Source organism: Manis pentadactyla, chromosome 4, assembly GCF_030020395.1.
Source record: "Manis pentadactyla isolate mManPen7 chromosome 4, mManPen7.hap1, whole genome shotgun sequence".
NCBI lineage: Eukaryota > Metazoa > Chordata > Mammalia > Pholidota > Manidae > Manis > Manis pentadactyla.
In genome coordinates, this window is record NC_080022.1 from 92,897,775 (window position 1) to 92,917,277 (window position 19,503).

Consider the following 19,503-nt stretch of genomic DNA (forward strand, 5'->3'; position numbering starts at 1 on the left):
AATGCTGTTGGTAATTTGATAGGGATTACATTGAATCTGTATATTGCTTTGGGAAGGATGGCCATTTTGACTATATTAATTCTTCCTAACTGAGAGCATGGGATAAGTTTCCATTTGTTAGTGTCCTCTTTAATTTCTCTTAAGAGTGTCCTGTAGTTTTCAGGGTATAGGTCTTTCACTTCCTTGGTTAGGTTTATTCCTAGGTATTTTATTCTTTTTGATGTCATTGTGAGATTTCCTTAATATCTTCCCCCTTTGTCTCAGCTGCAAGTAACTAACTTCTAAAATGTCAAAAATCAAATTATTTTGTAGAGCAGACAAACCCATACAGGCATACATTGGAGATATTGTGGGTTCAGTTCCAGACTACCACAATAAAGTGGGCATCACAATAAAGCCACTCAAATGAATATTTTGGTTTCTCAGTGTATACATACTATTGTTCAAAAATCTTAACCATCATCTGAGCAAGTTGACATCTTTTTGCTGGTAGAGAGTCTTGCCTCTGGGGTGAGGGCTGCTGACAGATCAGGGCAGTGGTTGCTGAAGCATGGGGTGGCTGTGGCGATTTCTTGAAATATGACAACAATGGAATTTGCTGCATATTGACTTCTCCTTTCACAGATGATTTCTGTGAAACATGCAGTGCTGTTGGTAGCATGTTACCCACAGTAGAACTTTCATAACTGGAGTCAGTCTTCTCAGATCTGCCACTGTTTTATTACCTAAGTTTATGTAATGTTCTACAGTAAATTTCTTTGTTGTCATTTCCACAATCTTTACAACATCTTTGCAAGGATAGATTCCATTTCAAAAAACTACTTTCTTTGCTCATGCATATGAAGCCACTCCTCATCCAGGAAAGTTTTACCATGAGATTACAGCAATTCAGTAACATCTTGAGGCTCCATTTCTAATTCTAATTCTCTTGCTATTTCCTCCACACTGCAGTTACTGTCTCCACTGAAATCTTGAAACTCTTAAAGTCATCCATGAGGGTTGGAGTCAACTTCTCCCAAACTCCTGTTACTGCTGATATTTTGACCTCTTCCCATGAATCACAAGTGTTCTTAATAACATCTTGAATAATGAATCCTTTCCAAAAGGTTTTCAATTTACTTCACCTGGACCCATCAGGGGACTCACTATCACAGTTATAGCATCAAAAAATGTATTTCTTAAATAATAAGATGTAAAATTTGAAATTAGTCTTTGATCCATGAGCCACAGAATGGATGTTGTATTAGCAGGCATAAAAACAATGCTGATCTGGTTGTTCATATCTATCAGAGCTCTTAGGTGACCAGCTGCATTTCCAATGAGCAGTAATATTTTAAGAGAATACTTTTTTTTTCGGAGCAGGAGTTCTCAACAGTGGGCTTAAAATATTCAGTAAGCCATGTTGTAAACAGATGTGCTGTGTGGGGAAGTTGGGGTTCCTATGGCCAGGATCCTCACTGAACATAAACCACCTGATGATATAACTGGCCTGCTGATAGGCTACTGCTTCCACACCTTTAGGCAATAGCTATTATTGTACTACATAGAGAGCTCGGCCTAGTGCTCTGGGCAGAGGCAGTGATACTAGTGTTCGACTTACCACCAGGAGAACAAGCTGGGTAATAAACCCTTTTACCCCAAAGAACGTTTTGCTGTCAATTTCTTTTTCACATTGAATCCATAGCCAACTTGCGTGGGGCTGAAACCCATTGGCAAGATAATTGGCAAAGTCAGCAGGGTTCATTGTTGACCAAGCAAAAAGACAGGCTGCCCTTATGGGAGGGGTGCTTCAGTGGGCTACCCCTGTGAATGTGGAGATGGTGGATTGTCCCCCAGTGGATATGTGGTCAGAGGTGGATTGCCTCCTAGAGGACTGGGCCCCACCCCAGGACTGGAGGCAAGTGGAGGTGACACCTGAGGCAGTAGGGGTGGCCCTTGGTATAGTAAGTAGGTCTTTTGAGAGACAGAATGCCCATGAGGCAGGGGAGACTGTGGGTGGGCTGCTTCTCACAGTATTAAAAAATTCTGCAGAAGAGAAGGACATGCTCCTGAAAAAGACCCAAGAAATGGTGGCACAAGAACGTGTGCTGCAGACTTCTGTAGATTCCCTGAAGAGGGAATGGCATTGATGCGAGAGGAGGCAGCACGAGAATGCTGGCAGCAAGGTGCCATTGAAGAGGTAAAAGATTCCTTACAGAATGAGACAGCAGCACTTCCAGGTGCTCTGAAGGAGAAAAAGGCCTTCAAGGAAAAAGACGAACTCCTGAGCGAGGAACGGGCAGAGGTGGCACAAGAAAGCCAGATGTGAAGCATTGAGGTGAAGGTAAGAGAGCTGCTGAAAACTGAGCTAGCAGTGCTGGAGGCACTGTAGAAAAGGCAAAGGTTGTAGCAGAGGAGGCACCCAGGGGAGGGGAGAGAAAGGTGCCATCAACCCCAGAAATGGAGGAGCTGGGGAAGGATGAAGGGGTGGTCCCGGAGGCACTGACCCCTCCTGTATTGAAAGCACACCCAGTGGTTATAAAGAAAATAAAGACCCAGCAGCTGAAAGTTCCCCAAGGAGAGGAGCAGCCCCCTCCCCAGGTCGTGGAGCACTCTATGCTCTGCCCCTATACTCAGGCTGAGCTGGTGGATTTGGGCCCCTGTTTAGGTAGAAGCCCTTGGAATCAATATTAGCTTGGTTCCTGCATCTGTGGGACTTAGGGGTGGATGGAATTGTTCTGTTGGGATCAGAGATGGGAAAGCTGGCTTCCCTGACAGTGCAGCCCACCTTCAGGCAGCGATTGCAAAATGCACATCAGACCCCAGGGAGTCACTCCCTCTTCAATTGCCTATGGCTACACTTTGTGCTGTGTGGCCCAATCAGGGTGATCTACCATCCTCTCCTGTTACATGGCAGACGTATGCTGAAATCCAATAGGTGTTATGAGAGCTAGGCATAAGAAATGCCATCTACAGTCCAGAAAATTATGGCCGAGATGAAGAGATTTTCACTACTGGGATGAGAAATATTGTGCTTCAAACTGCTCCCACATCCCTCTTTGGGTCTCTAGTGATCATTCTTTCCCCTCACTTAGAGCATCCCATAAGTGAGGTGACATGTACAGTAGCAAACTTAGGAGAGGCTGAAGCAATGAGAAAACAGAAAGAAATAAGGTCTGCTACTCACAAGAATTTAAAAGGCCCCATGAAGGTTACAAGGACCCAAATGTGGATTGATTTAATACAGGCAGGAGCAGATGGAAGGAAATTAAATGGGAAGTCAAATAGGATCTTACTAGAGCTATGGCAACAACCAAAACCAGAGCAGCAGTTCCAGCCATTAAGACTAAAGAGGCAGAGGTCAGAGGCAGAGCCATAAGTTCAGCCTGTGTGTTTGCGAGACTTCCTGCTGGGGAGCGAGCCAACCTCACTTGAGTCCACACAAGAAGATGATTGGGGAACACGGTTTGACTGAGGGGAAGGTTGAGGCATCTGCCCTGAGGCACCAAGGGGGTACTGGAGGCCACATGCTGAAATATCTATTCATTGGTCTCCAGTGAGCACACAACGTGTACTGGCTCTGGTGGACACAGGGGCTGAATGTTCACTGATTCATGGTAACCCTGAGAATTTCCCTGGGACCCCCACTATCATAGATGGATATGGGGGTAGGGCTGTCAGAGTGAAACAAGCCCAAATCCCTTTGGGAATAGGGCAACTACCCCCAAAAGAGTATACCGTGTATATATCTCCTATTCCTGAGTATATTTTGGGGATTGATATCCTGCAGGGTCTATGGGTGCAGACCACTGCAGGTGAGTTCAGACTGAGAGTACGTGTGGTAAAGGCAGCTCTGAGGGGACATGCTAGGCACCCACCCATAGCTTTGCCTGTGCCTCAGCAGGTGACTAATACCAAACAATACAAACTGCCTGGAGGGCATAAAGAGATTGGAGAAACTCTCCAGGAGCTGGAAAAGGTGGGTATTATAAATCCCACCCATAGTCCTTTCAGTTCCCCAGCATGGCCAGTAAAAAAGCTAGATGGCTCCTGGTGTATGACTGTGGGTTACAGATAATTGAAAAAAGTCATACCCCCATGCACGCTGCTGTCCCCTCCATTGCAGGCCTGATGGATACCCTCAGCCATGAACTAGGAACATACCATTATGTGGTAGATCTTGCTAATGCCTTCTTTTCCATTGACATTGAGCAGAAAAGTCAGGAGAAGTTTGCCTTCATGTGAGAAGGACAGCAATAGACTTTCACCATCCTTCCACAGGGATACCTCCACAGCCCCACCATCTGTCACGGACTTGTAGCCAAGGACTTGGCTACATGGGAGAAACCACCAATGGTGTGGCTTTACCATTATATTGATGATGTCATGCTCACATCCGATTCTCTTTCGGATCTAGAAGGTTCAGCACCTAGACTTCTGAAACATCTGCAGGAGAAAGGATGGGCTGTGAACAGTACAAAGATTCAGGGACCTGGTTTGTCTGTCAAATTCTTGGATGTCATCTGGTTGGGTAAGACCAAAGTTATACCAGAAGCAGTTATAGATAAAGTCCAGGCCTTTCCTACCCCTACAACTGTAGCATTGCTACAGGAATTTCTGGTTCTTCTAGGTTACTGGAGAGTGTTTATCCTGCACTTGGCACAAATTCTGAAGCCCTTATACAGGTTGGTATGAAAGGGTGTCAGGTGAGACTGGGATGAGACATGTGCATCTGCCTTTACTACAGCAAAACAGGCAATCAAGGCCGTGCAGGCCTTGAGTGTGATAGACCCATCAAGGCCCTGTGAGCTGGATGTTTGCATCACTGAAGACGGTTATGGCTGGGGTCTCTGGCAGCAGCTTGAATGAACTCACCAACCTGTTGGATTCTGGTCACAACTCTGGAAAGAGGCAGAGGTATGATGTACTTTGATAGAAAAACAACTGGCTGCTGTGTATCATGCCTTGCTGGCTACAGAACCCATCACTGGAATGGTCTCAATAAAGGCAATGACCACCTGTGCCATCTTGGGGTGGGTCTGAGACTGGACCCAAAAGCCAAGGAGTGGTGTGACACAAACACCCACACTGGCCAAGTGGGGTGCTTACCTACAGCAGCATAGTGTCCTCTCTTGACTGAAGAACTCCAGCACTTATTGGGGCTGGTGACATATACTAGTGAAAACCAGGAAGAACTTTCTTTTGAACCATTAGTAGCAGAGAGTCCCTATTAGGAGGAAAGAGCCCCTGTACCCAAAGATGCATGGTACACAGATGGCTCCAGCCATGGGCAGCCCCCAAAATGAAGGGCCATAGCTTTCCCTCCTAAGACTGAGATAATATGGATGAAAGATGGTGAGGGGAAGAGCAGCCGATGGGCTGCGTTGTGGGCTGTATGGCTTGTGATCAGCCAGGAGCCCTCCCCTATAGTTGCCTGCACTGACAGCCGGGCTGTCTGTCAGGGCCTAACCCTGTGGTTACTAACCTGGTGCCATGCCAACTGGCTGGTTGGTCACAGACTCCTTTGAACTCAAGAATTGTGGCAAGTCTTCTGGGCCTGTGGTCAGACTAAAATAATTACAGTATACCATGTGACAAGTCATTTGCCACTGGCATCCCCAGGAAATGATGAGGCAGATAAATTGGCCCAGATACATTGGTTAGAAGGAAAGCCTGCCTCTGATGTAGCCCAATGGTTACATCACCGTTTGTTGCATGTGGGGCAAAAGACAGTGTGGGCTCTAGCCCATCAGTGGGGCTTGCCTTTGACCTTTGAAGATGTTAGTAGAGCCCAGCAGGAGTGTGTTGTGTGCTCCAAGAGGCACTTACACCAAGTTCCACAGCGACATGGGAGAATAGCTAAGGGGCCTATATCCCTCATCAGGTGGCAGATAGACTATATTGGCCTCTACCTGTGTCAGAAGGATACCAGTATGCCCTCACTTGCGTGGACACAGCTTCTGGACTTCGGGTTGCTTTTCCTACCCATTGTGCAGAGCAGCAAATGATCCAAAGGGGCCTGGAGCCTCTCTTTGCCACCTATGGCTGACCACAGGTGACTGAGAGTGATCAGGGCACCCATTTTGCTGCACATACAATGCAAGAATGGGTGCAACAGCTGGGAACCAAGTGGAAGTTTCATGTGCCATACAATCCTACCACAGCAGACGTGATAGAGAGGCACAATGGCTTCTTAAAATCTGGACTAAAGTCAGTTACCAATAGTCTGCGGGGATAGTCCGCTTATGGACCATGCTGCAGTGTTTGAATGAGAGACCCCGAAAGGGAGCCCTGAGCCCCATAGACATGTGAACACATATGGCTGCCTCCTCTATACAACTGCAAGTACAAAGCAAGGAAGAATCACTGAAGCCAAGGTTCAGCCACCAGAATAACATCTTGCTGCCAACACCAACTGCACTGAGCCCCGGAGACTCCATTGAGTGGATGTGACCTTGGACTTTTCAACACATGGACCAATGGCTGGCTCTCCTGGCACCTTAGGGACAAGGCCTGGAAGTTGGCCTCCTCTGTATTCCTGGAATAACTGCAGAGTGGCCCCCAAAGGTCACAGTAGTATATCCTGAATGGCCAGAAGGCAGGAGCATCTTACCAGGGAGTTTTGTTTTATCATTATGGCCAGTGCATGCACCTCCAGCAGCACTATATATAGATCCTTCAGTAACCCACATGGGGAAAGGAGTAAAAGTATGGTATACTAGACCTGGGAGGGACCCCCTTCCTGCTACAGTCCTATCACAGGACCACTCTCTTGCATGCATCCTACCTGAGGGACAAGATTTGCCTATGTTGGTGTCTTTAAAACATGTGTCTTATTGCTGCTAAGGTCTTTGTAGATTGGGAACTTCCTCTGGCTTGAGGATTATTATTATTTTTGTTACCTGTGTCAAAATCTTGTTTTATCTTAATTTTTATTATTGTCTCTATTTGTTATCCTCTGTTGCTGTTGTTGTATCTGGTTAAAGTGCTCCAGCTTTCTCACACAGGGACCATTGTGGAAGATTGAAAGCATGTAGATTGAAAGGTGAGAATCCTGGAGGGGTGGAGTGTGGGGAAGTTGGGGTTTCTATGGCCAGGATCCTCACTGAACTTAAACCACCTGATGATGTAACTGTCCTGTTGCTGTGCTGCCGCTTCCACACCTTTAAGCAATAGGTTTTATTGCAGTATATAGAGCCTTGGCCCAGGGATCTGGGCAGAGGCAGAGATGCTAGTGCTCAACCTACCGCTGGGGAACAAGCCGGGTAATAAACTCTTTCACCCCAAAGAACGTTTTGCTGTCAATTTCTTTGGTCACACTGAATCCATAGTGAACTTGCCCAGGGCTGAAACTCATTGGCAAGACATGCTATCATCCAGACTTTGTTGTTCCATGTATAGAGCACAGGCAGAGTAATTTTAACGTAATTCTTAAGGGCCCTAGGATTTTCATAATGGTAAATGAACATTGGCTTCAGCTTAAATCAGCACTGCATTAGCCCCTAACAAAAGAGTCTGCTAGTCCTTTGAAGCTTTGAAGCCAGGCACTGACTTTTCTCCAGCTATGAAATTAGTAGATGGCATCATCTTGCAATACAAGGCTGTTTTGTTTACATTGAAAATCAGTTCTTTAGTGTTGCCCCCTTCATTAATGATCTCAGCTGGGCCTTCTCGATAACTTGACATTGAAAATCAGTTCTTTAGTGTTGCCCCCTTCAGTAATGATCTCAGCTGGGTCTTCTCGATAACTTGCTGCAGCTCCTACATCAGCAGTTGTCGCTTCACCTTGTGCTTTTATGTTATGGAAACTGCTTCTTCCCTTAAACCACATGAACCAAGCTCTGCTAGCTTCCAAACTGTCTTCTCCAGCTTCCTCACCCCTCTCAGCCTTCACTGAATTGAAGAGAATTAGGGCCCTGGTTTGGATTAGGTTTTGACTTAAGGGAGTACTGCAGCTGGTTTGTTCTTCTACCCAGACCACTTGAACTTTCTCCATAGTGGCAATAATACTTTCACTTTCTTATCATTCACACATTCAGTTGGAATAGCATTCTTAACTTCCTTCAAGAACTTTTCCTTCCCATTCACTGCTTGGATGACTTTGGTATAAGAAGCCTAGCTTTTGTTCTGCTTCAGCTTTCCACATGCCTCCCTCACTAAGCTTAATCATTTCTAGCTTTCAATTTAAAGTGAGAGACCTGTGACTTTCCTTTCACTTGAATAGAGGCTGTTATATGATTATTAATTGGCCTAATTTCAATATTGTTGTGTCATAGGGACTAGAAAGGCCCGAGGACAGGGAGAGAGACAGGGAATGGCTAGTCAGGGGAGCAGACAGAACACACACCTTTATTGTTTATGTTCACTGTCTTACACAGATGGGGGGCATGGCACCCCAAAACAATTACAAGAGCAACATCAAAAAGAACGCTGATCAGAGATCACTATAACAAGTACAATAATGAAAAGGCTTGAAGTATTGTGAGAATCACCAAAATGTGACATGGAGCCATGAAGTGAGCAAATGTTAGAAAAATGGTTGCTCAATGTAGACTTTACACAAGCTTTCAATTTGCAAAAAATACAATATCTGTGCGGTGCAACACAGCAAAATGCAATGAAATGAGCTATGCCTGTACATAAATTTTCTCACATTTTTCTTCCAATGGTGAAGATGAGGAGGTGGGAAGTTTGCAGCCTAGTGTTAAGCATTTAGGTGAGTATAATGGAGAAAATAAAGACCATTTCCTTTCAATAGTATATACTACCCGATTAAAAGTAAAACAGAAATAACAACAAAACATATTCTGATCCTTCCTTGTATGTCATAAGACTTCCTTCCCACTTATTATCACCTTCTCCAAGAAGACGTCTATAACTCTCCAGGGAAAGAGTGAATGTCTTTCTCCTGGGGGCTCCTGTGGTATAAAGTATGTGCTTCAGTGTATACACTAAGTATGTATCATATACAGAAAAATACATTTTCCTGTAATTACTTGTCTCCCCTACATGAGTAACTAAAGTTTAATGACTTTCTTTTTTTACTATTTGACACTTAGAGTAAAGGTTATACCTTCTAGAGTGCCTGGCACATAATAGGAGTTCAGTAATGTTCACTTGAATTCATGGTCAAATTAATACATTCATGAGTTAATGAATGGTTCTTTATATCTTAAAGATAAACTCAAGACTTTGGAAAAGTTGTCCAAACTAACAAAAAGAAAAAGGGATGGAGATGATTTTTTTGAGGTCAAACCAATGCCCATTGCTCTTCAGATTTAATAATGAAAAATATGAAATTATTTTCACTGTCTTACACAGATGGGGGGCATGGTATCCCAAACATTTGTTCCAAGGCATGAGGGGGGACAGGGATTCCATGCATAAGTTAACCCTAGGAGAACAGTCAATGACAAATGAGTTGAAATGGGTATTTCTCCAAAATTTATTGCATAGCCACAACTTGCACTAAACAGATCTTTTGGTTCAGCTGCCTTAACTCTCCTGAAGAGTTAGGTCTACTTGCTTAAATCTCAAGGACTCAGTAATGTTTGACTACATCTCTTTCAGGGGCTAGTCATATCCATTTTCAGTGTTTGAATACATTTCATTCAGAAATTGTTTATAATCATTTAGATTTAAACACAATTAATACAATCAATAGAAAGGTCAAACATATATATTTTCATCAATACTTAGTTTAAATAATAAATGCAGAGATTAAACAGCAAAACACATTACTAACCAAAATACATCACTAAATTTCACACAGCTGAACTGATTCACTTTTCCCTGCATTTTCTTGAGCATATGTTAAAGAAGTATAATTTTCTGCACCCCTTGGTTTCTGCCAAATCATAGCAACCAATAGTCACAGTAAATCAACGCATATTCTTCCTCTAAGTCCCTTAGGTGCTGTTAAATTGTAATAAATGCCACTCTCTACTTCAGTGTGTTGGGCTATGGTCCAGGAGAAAGGTAAATCTGGAATTTAAAGTCTTGGCTTATCCACTGCTCAACAAGACATTTCAAATTTTAAAGGAGATGCAACTAACCAATGCATCTAAAGAATGAAACTGGAGCTTGTTTACACTGGGCATGGACTCTACATTCAATTTGGAAAATAATTATTTTCTGTCTTGTTACATTTCAGGTTGTTGTGCTGTTCCTTGGACATGCCTTTTATCAAGTGCTATGTATGTTTGGATAAGTATTTCCTATTGTTGCTGTTGTGATTTTTTAAAACATTTAATTCCAGATTTGTGTAACTGAATTTACATAGTTAGAATTTACATAGAAAATATAATATGCTCTCTAGTAGTGTAACTATAAGCTGAATCTCCATCAGAAAGTAGAGCCTAAAACTCTCATGGACACAAGACTTTTTTGTTTTATTGTTATTTTTTTTATAAACAATTTTGTCCAAGATTTTCAGATCAATTGATTTTTAGTTGTCACTCAATAAAAAGTAATTTTTGTCTTTTGAAACATTTTTGATACTTACAAGTTTAATTATCTTAAAATTGTAACTCATGTTCTTAGAGATAAATAGATGATTTATCATAAAACTCCCTATAGTTTTCTCTAGAAAAGATAAAGACTATCTCTATGTGTTGAACTAGTAAGACAACTGATACAAAATTTAATTAAATTTTAAAACATGGTAGGTATGGGGGTAGAAGGGGAAGTTGACAATGGATGTCAGTCCATGAAAACAAACTCTATTTCATTTCCAGTTTCAAAACACTATGCTCTGAGATACATTTTACAAGAGAAAGAGAAAAAGAAGGGAGGCATTTCTTCAGTTTCACACAGACCCAGACTGTGATTATCTCTGATTCTCAGCATCTAGCAAGGACAGAATTAAAATATCCTAAAGAGAAATACTGTGTTCTACCTTTCTTTTCCCAGGATCTCTCACTCACCAATTCTTCAAATACTGATTGAGCGCCTGGCACTCTGCTAGACACTGATCATACTGTGTGGACTGTATTTTCTAAAGATGACAGCAGCACTGTCTCCAATCCCACACGCTCTTCTGTAGATTGACCTGGCCTCTGCTCGATGAGGAGGTAAAGTCTTATTCCTGGCCTTAGAACTTGTTCATAACCAATAGTAGAAATGAAAGTGCATGAATGTGGAGGCCAGTTTACAGAAGGTCTTGCATCTTCTGCTGGTTCTCTTGAAACTCTAGTACTTGGGGAAGCCAGCCAACATGTAAGAAGTCTGGCTACCCTGAGACTGCCTGGTGGGGAGACCAGGTATAAACACTCCAGCCAAGTGTTTTGCTGAGCTCAGTCTTCCTGCCATTCTCACCAAAACATCAGGTGTTGAATGAAGCTGTCTGTGACCCTTCAGACCACCTGGTCTTAGTGACTCCTACAAGGAGTAGGAAATTGTCCAGACAAACCCTGCTTGGATTTCTGACCTACAAAGTTGTAGCAAAATTAAATGGTTGTTGGTGTAAGCCACTCTGCTTTAGGGTTACTATGCACAAATTAGTAATTCTCACAAAAGCTACCAAAAGTGTTTATTGAGTTCTTATGTCTTAAGGTACTTATTTAATCTTCAAGTAAGTACTAACATTATCTCCATTTACCAGAGAGGCCAAAATAAACTGGCTAAAGATCACAGAGCCTGGAAGAGATGAAGCCAGGATTAAAATACAAGGTCTGCCTCTGTCTTCTGAACTGCTATGTTCTACAAAGTCCCTGCCCCCAAGAAGCTCAGGACCCAGTGGAAAAATAGACTCAGAAATAATTATAATAAAATGTGATATATATCATAATATGGACTTCACAGGATGCCATGAGAATTTAAAAGAGAGAGAATATAATTCTTTTTAGAGTGGGAAGGAGATGGAGGAGGAAAGAAAAGACTCGGAAGGATTTTGAAAAGGAAGTAGAATTTCATCATGGAAAGATCAGGTGTTTGGGTTAGAAAAGGGCAGTGGCCTTCATTTTTCTTTTTCTTTCTCCCCTCTTTCTCTCTTTCTGGCAGGTAAATATGGCTGAAGCAAGAGAAACTAGCAGAATGGAATACAAAATTTGAGGAGGCAAGTAGAGGAAAGGCTGGTATGAATCATTTCATCCCATGCTAAAGCTTTTGTATTTTTTTTTCCTCTAAGTGATAAGGAACCACTGGAGAAATTTTGATCAGGGAAATCGCAAAAGAAAGCTTACACTTTTACCATATAAGTCTGGTTGCAGTGTAGAGGATGAATTGGATTGAATTTAGAAATAGGTACTCAAATACATATCTTATATGAAGAGTACATGGATTAATTAAAATTGTAATTTTGTTTCTCTCTTTTTCTACTGCTTTAGGAAATTTGCTTTATCAGTCACAGCGCAATACAGAACATACAAAAGAAGACAAAAAACTAGTAACAATTATAACTAACATTTATTGAACAGTTATTATGTGTGCTGTCCTTTAATAAAAATACCAAAGTACAATGTAAGGATTATTATCTCCTTTTTATAGAAGAGGAAACCGAGGCAGAGCTTCTCCAAGGTTACACAACAATTTGGTAGCAGAGCTGGAATTCAGGCCAAGGCAGTTCAGTTCTGACTGATGCTACAAGTTCTGAGATAGAGTTCAGTGGCAGCAGATCCTAAAGCAGATATTTTCACCCTAATTTAGTAGAGGTTAATAGAGTCATGGATAGAGACCTAGGACTATAAAGAGAAGGGCACTTAGCCAAAACAGAAAGTTAGGGAAAGACTTTATTGAGGAGATTGTACATGAGTGAATTTCTTCCTTCAGGCATTCATTCATTCACTCATCAAATATTTTTGAGTGCCTATGGTGCCAGGCACCCTGCCAGGAGAGTAAGAGAATTAATTTTCCTACTTGAAGCTCAGGTTGTATCATGTACAGCTAATAAACAGATAATCACAAGCTTGAGGAATGTTATGAAGGAGAAGTCCAAGGTCCTGTATAAGCCCCTCACCTTAGAGGAATCCTCACCTAATCTGGGGAGGTAACATTTAAAGGGCAAGGAGGAGTTATTCAGGTGAAGTGCAAGAACGTGATTTAGGAAGAGTTGTCCAGGCAGAAGGAAAGTCACAAGAGCAGACAGAGCAGGTTGCTCCCAGGGACCTGAGTCACATGGAGTGATGACAGCAGAGCAGTGAGCAGGCTTACAAGTGTCACAGGCAGGGTTTAATCAATGAAGAGCTCTGTAGTGTCTTATGGAGTATGATACCATCTGGAGGAGTTTTAAAATATGATTTAGGATTTATTAGATTCATTATGGTTACTGGTTGCAGAACGTGTTGAAAGGAGGCAGGAAGTATGGGGACACAATGGGGAAAAGTAGATCTATTTTAAATATGTTTTGGAAATATAGCTGATAAGATGTGATGATTGATTACATATCACAATTGAAAAAGGAAAGGGCAATTTAAAGGACAGCTTATCAATTTATAGATTGTACGACTGGATAGATGGTTGTATCAAACACAGAACATTTCTGAAAACTGGAAGAGCACTTTTCAGGGGTGAGGGAGAGGGCTGGGAGGGTGGGAGTAGGGGATTGGAGAGATCATGAGTTCAGTTTGGACAGCCCTAGTTTGACGTGCCTGTCAAACTAGCTAAGGGGAGAGGTATATAGAGTTGGATACATGGAGTAGGAATGATGTCTGGACAGAAATAATAGATCTGGAAGTTCCTGGAAAATAGGTGTATGACAGATGAAGTTATAAAATTGCTTAGCGAGGGGGAGTACAGCAAGAAGAGAAGGGCATCTTGGACAGAGGGCTGATGAACATTTCTGAGGATGTGTTATGAGACAAAGAACGAAGAATTTCTTAGAGAAATAGCAATCAAAACTGAACAAGACAGCATTACAGAGAGAGTTTTGAGGTGGAGGAAGTGGTTCATAATGTTATTTTTCTGATATGAAAAAATGCACAGCAAAGAATGGAAAGTGCTGAATTTGGCTCCCTAGGATGGCACTGGTTTCAAGGGAGTGTTAGGGTGGGTCAAAGTGGGAAGGGAAGATGTCTCTGAAGAAATCTGGCTGTGAAAAACATAAGAAGGTAACTAGTGTAAGATAGAGGGGTCAAGGAATGTATTTATTGCTTATTGTTTGCTTTTCTTTTCTTTTTTTCCCCTGTTTTGTTTTATTTTGTCTTTCCAGGGGAAGACTTTAGCAGTGTTTAACTGTTTTCATCAGAGTTCACCAAGCAGGCAAAGGTAAGCAGTGTTATGTCAAGTCCTGTTCTGTCCACCAAGAAAAAGGGGTCATTTCAATATATGAGATCAAAGAGATCAAAGAGATCAGAAAGATCAAAATTTGCTTGGAGGGTGAGAACATGACCAGAAAATATATTGACTGCTGCAATAGTTTTGGGAAATCTTTCTCAGAGTCTTTTTTTTTTTCTCATTACTTCAAATAAATCTGTGGTCATTTGTACATTTGTACAGCCATTAATTCTACCCTGTGAGGGTTGTGGTTCTTAATGTGGTTAATAGCTCTGTTTATTTAGTGTATATATCAGTTCAACACTATTCATGTTAAATGTGCCCAATGAAAGTATTTTCAAGTCTGTATCTCTCAAATGTCTAAATTCATCTTCACATTATAAACAAGAATTTGTCTTAAAAAGTAATTATGGATTCCTGGTTCCTGAAGACATTAAGAACACAAGCTGGCTTGCTCCCCTTGTTGAAATCTAATGCGTGATATGCCCTGGAAGTGAGATAAGATTTCTTACTGAAAAATTAACAACAAAAAGAATCCCTAGGTAGATCATTGTTGGTGCCTTCTTCACAGTGAAACAACAGGGATGGCAGAGGCAAAACAGAGGGGCATTTGAGGTCATATGTGCTTTGGAGGATGTGACAACAGATGCAGGCTCTGGTTAGCTGTTTATACAGACTGTTTAGCTCCTGCACATCTCCTCTACTCACAGTTCTCTTCTACCTCCAACCCTCAATACAAGAGGGGTCATGGTGGGGTTGGTACACACATAGGCAATCTGGTTGTCCATTGCTGGTTGCTGGAAGAAAGGATAATTAAACATGGTAGACACACAAGAAATGTCACTTATGTTAATGAATACCCGAGTTTTAAACTGTGTGAGAAATAGAAAAAGAACTGTAATCCATAATACAATATCGTTTACATAACATTTTTAAAGAAGATTTAAAACAATATTTCACAAGCATAGGATACACAAATGGGCATATCTTAAACAAAATAGAGTAAGTGTCTTTGGGGAGAGGAAGTAGCAGAAGAAGAATGGAACTAACACTATAGAAAAGAATAATTAATTAAAATAAGATAAAATGAGGACTGATGACTGGTGGTGTGCCATGCACCTAGACCTTGTGATTAAAACAAGTCTCTGTACTACCACCCGAAAAGGACGAAACACAGTATAACCAAAACGCATGTAAAAAATTGTATAATGAGTATGTTAGTAGGTCTATGGTTAATGTGATTTTCAGAAGATTGAAAACTACCCAAATGCAAATTTAGAAGGGGGTAGGGTTTCTCCCACTGAGTCATTCCAGATGAAGAAAAACTGCAGCATCCATTCCTCCAGGCTACTATCAATTCATCAAACACTCCCTAGCAGTTCCAAATGGCACATAGTGAAAAGGGTCCTAGAGGGTACAAAAGACTTTGAATGAAGTGACCCTTTGGTAAAAGAACAGGAAGAACAGGAAATGTGGCAGAAGGGGTAAAAAAATTTCAGTAGGCTAGTAAAAACCTCAAGAGATTGATCAAATTTGTCAAGCTAGTTTTGAGATTGCTTTCATATATCATAAAATATTTTTGAGAGACAGAGACCTAAAGGCACTGCCAATTAATACATACAGAAAATCAATATATACTGGAAAATTTTACAAAATTAATATTTTACACTTGTGTTGAATGTCAGTCTTGACCCAAACGATGTTATGACTTTGAGTAGAACAAAAGAAGGTTAAAAACGCCCTTCACATGAAAGTTTTATATTCTGACAGCACAAAAGAATGAAATACTTTCTCATCTATAATAGCAGTTGTCTGGGAGGTTCTTTGTTCTTTCACTGGCACATAGTAAATTGAGTCTTTTCAACAGTAATGCAATTGGGAACTTTAAAGATAATTAAGAAACATAAAATATGTCAGTCTTCTCAAGCATAGTTGGAATATGAGTTTTAATCTCTCTCCTTCAAGAGCATTAGTATAAGTTTAAGTCAGTACTCTCATAATTTTTTTTAAAATGTATCATTTAAATGTATACCAAGAAAAAATATCCAGTAACTATGTATAGAAAAATAAAATGTTTGTTTTTTAATAAATATTGAATAAGAGCTGTACTTGACATATATTACTGACACATGAGCAAAATAATATCTTAATTTGTTGGTATAATGGAGTAAAAAATATAAAAAAAGAGAAAAGAAATCCTGTAATTAAAATTAGGTTTGATGACTGGCTCTGATACAAATACAGGGATTCAGTTATCTACTGAATGTCTTGGAAATCACAGGCAACACAGGACACGTGGGTCTGTCTGTCTCTTTCTTACATTCTTGGTAGCTAAACCAACTGCAGTGCAGTGTGACCGGTACCAGAACCTACACCACGTGCTTGTACAATCTGTGATCTCCATGAGGTTTCCATGAGCACTACCTAGTTTACAAAATTTAAGAAAAGAGCCTTGTGTTTTGCACTAGCAACTTGGAAATAGATGATGCATGCCTCAACCTCACTTCAAAAGAGTAAACTTTCATCAAAGTTCATTTGGGAATCTTTAGGTCATAATCTCATTTATAATCCATTCTCAAATTAGCTTTTTCACCTCATCTCTGTGACCTGCATCCACCAACCACATTATTTAAGTCTGTTGTCAAGAGAGATATTACTTCCAATTCAGAGGTGTTGATCCTCATGAATACATTTATTTCTCCCTTAAAAGTTCTTGGTAGAGCAAAACCGAAAGTTTCTGTGATGACTGCCCTTGTACTGTTCACCATGTAACTTATTCACTATGTAAGAATTTGTTCTCCATGTAAGAACTTGTTCATTATGCATCAGAAGATTGGAGACTGACGAAAATTAGGCTTGGGGTGGATTAATGATTGTGCATTGAGAATTAACTCCCCTATACAGAATTTTATTGTTGTTAACAACCATTTGATCAATAAATATGAGAGATGCCCTCTCAAAAAAAAAAAAAAGTACACACTTCCAATCGTAAAATAAATAAGTAAGCAGTATGTAATGTTTAGCATAAGGAATATAGTCAAAATATTGTAACAACTTTGTATGGTGATAGCTGGTAGCTAGAATTATCATGTATATAAATGTTGAATCACTGTGTTGTACACCTGAAACTAATGTAATACTGTGTGTCAACTACCTTTCAATTAAAAAAAAAATAGTAAACAAGGTCATCTTTGAAAAGATAAAAAAAAAAAAAAGTTCTTGGTAGGTTAGGGACAAAGACTTTCAAGCAATCAGCAATTAGCAATCCCGGCCTGGGTCAAGATGCCATCAACCTTTTATTATCCAGATTCCTACTAGTGCCAGTAGTACCCTCCACAGTATCCATCATCATTACCGAAGCTGAACACCAAGATTACATAGGTCCTGCAAGTGCACATGGCAATAAAACAGATTCCCAGCTATGGCTATTCCCTAATCACAATGGAAATAATATAATGCTCTAAAATAAAAGAAAATGCAGAATCTTACCCAGAAGGTTGATCAAACCTGCGAAGCAGGTTTGAAACATCCCAAACAGACTCATAACTAACATTCAAATAACTTATTTTTAAACATCTCTAACATAGAGGAAATGTTTGAATGCCTGTTTAAATATTTCAAACACAAATAAGAGAGTATGGCATTAAATAGCACATGCTCAAAAAATGTCACTCATCAAAGTCACAAAGCCAAGCAGTTTTCACCAAATGAGACATCAAGGGGGAGAATGATTCTCCATTCTGAATATCTCTGTGGACGATAAGAAGAGCCATCCTTCTTGGGTATATGAGCTCTCTCTTCTCTCAAAGCAGGGGTACATCACATAAGGTTTATCTGAGAAAACAACTTATTGCAGTTACAACCTGGTGTAGCTAAAGGGGAAAGTTGTGTTTTAATTTTAATACTGTTATGTGAATTTGGAATAAAACATTTCAGCTCTGTAGGCTTCAGTTTGCAAATTTATAAACTAAGAAGCTTATGTTAGATGATTTATAAGGTTTTTTGTTCCTCTCATTTTTATCTGTTTCCTTACCCTAATTTTTATATAATGATTTTTCATTTATGTAATAATTGTATCTTGAGTATCTAGAGAATGCTAGATATATGCTAAATATTGAAATACAAGGTCAAAAACCTATAGCATTTTATACACCTGCCCAAATGGCCCTATACTATAACAGATGCTATATTAGCAGCATAGAAAAAATATTTTAAAGATAAGAGGAAAAATTCATTAATTATTTGTGGGATGTAGAGAAAAATAATCGCAGTGAAAGTGTTGAGTTAGACCTTGAAGGATGTTATTTTTTGCAGATTGGGGTGGACTATCATGCCCTCCAAGACCCTTCAAATACTATTATCCAAGAAAATTGTTGAGATCTTTGCCACCAAGTATTGAACAACACAATACTACTATTACTAGAAATAGTGAAAATCTTAATATGTAGCTCAATGATTAAAGTTATAAAACTGAAAGTCTGAAATCACTAGATCACCACAAATATAGTCAAAGATGAGGTTATTTAGCACTTATATCCCATTTTCTCATTTGCATTTGGTGAGGACTTTGGGTAGCAGGTGATAGAAACCCAACTTGAACTATATGACGTAATAGCAGGGATGCTGCTAGACCTCAGGGCAATGGAAGCCCAGGACTAGAACAAATGAATCTTTCTGTGTTCCCTAAATGTTAATCTTGGCTCCATTCTCTTAGTCTGCCTTCTTCCATTTTATGGAAAACATGCTTCCAGTAGCACCTATAACTTTCAATTTAACTTCTCCGCCTCCTCTTTCTCCTTCTACAGCTAGTACCACTAATTCTTCTTCCTCAATCCTGTTTGGAAAAGGCAAATTACCGCACTGGGTCATGTGCTCCCCATTAAAACAATCAGCAGAGGTTTTAGGGAAAGGTAATATCATTGGGCCATTTAAGTGCCTATAACCACCACAAAACAAGCCCTGTCACCAGGGAGAGAAGGTGATACTCCAGCATGTCTGGACCCACCATTTACTGTGTGATGTTGGAAAAGTTACTTAACTTCCCTAAGTAAATATTTCCTCATCTGTAACATGGAAAAAATACTAGTTCCCAGCCTACAGCATGCTTGTATTAAATGAATTAATGTACATAAAGTGATTAACACAGTATCTGGTACATATTAAATACTCCATAAAATAGAAAATATTTTAAAATTATCATCATCATCATCATCATAGAAACTCCCATTAGAATTACATCGCTGGGAAAGGGAAAGATGTGCTGTGCAGAAAAATAGAAAGTATTGGACAAGCCAAAGAATATTTGTCATTTAT

At 40.3% G+C, this 19,503-nt stretch overlaps 1 pseudogene; it reads right to left on the reverse strand.

Annotated features, from left to right (window-relative positions):
* Nucleotides 1–436: 436 nt before the first annotated feature.
* Nucleotides 437–17,542, reverse strand: LOC118917452 (tigger transposable element-derived protein 1-like; annotated as a pseudogene).
* Between the last annotated feature and the right edge of the window lie 1,961 nt (nucleotides 17,543–19,503).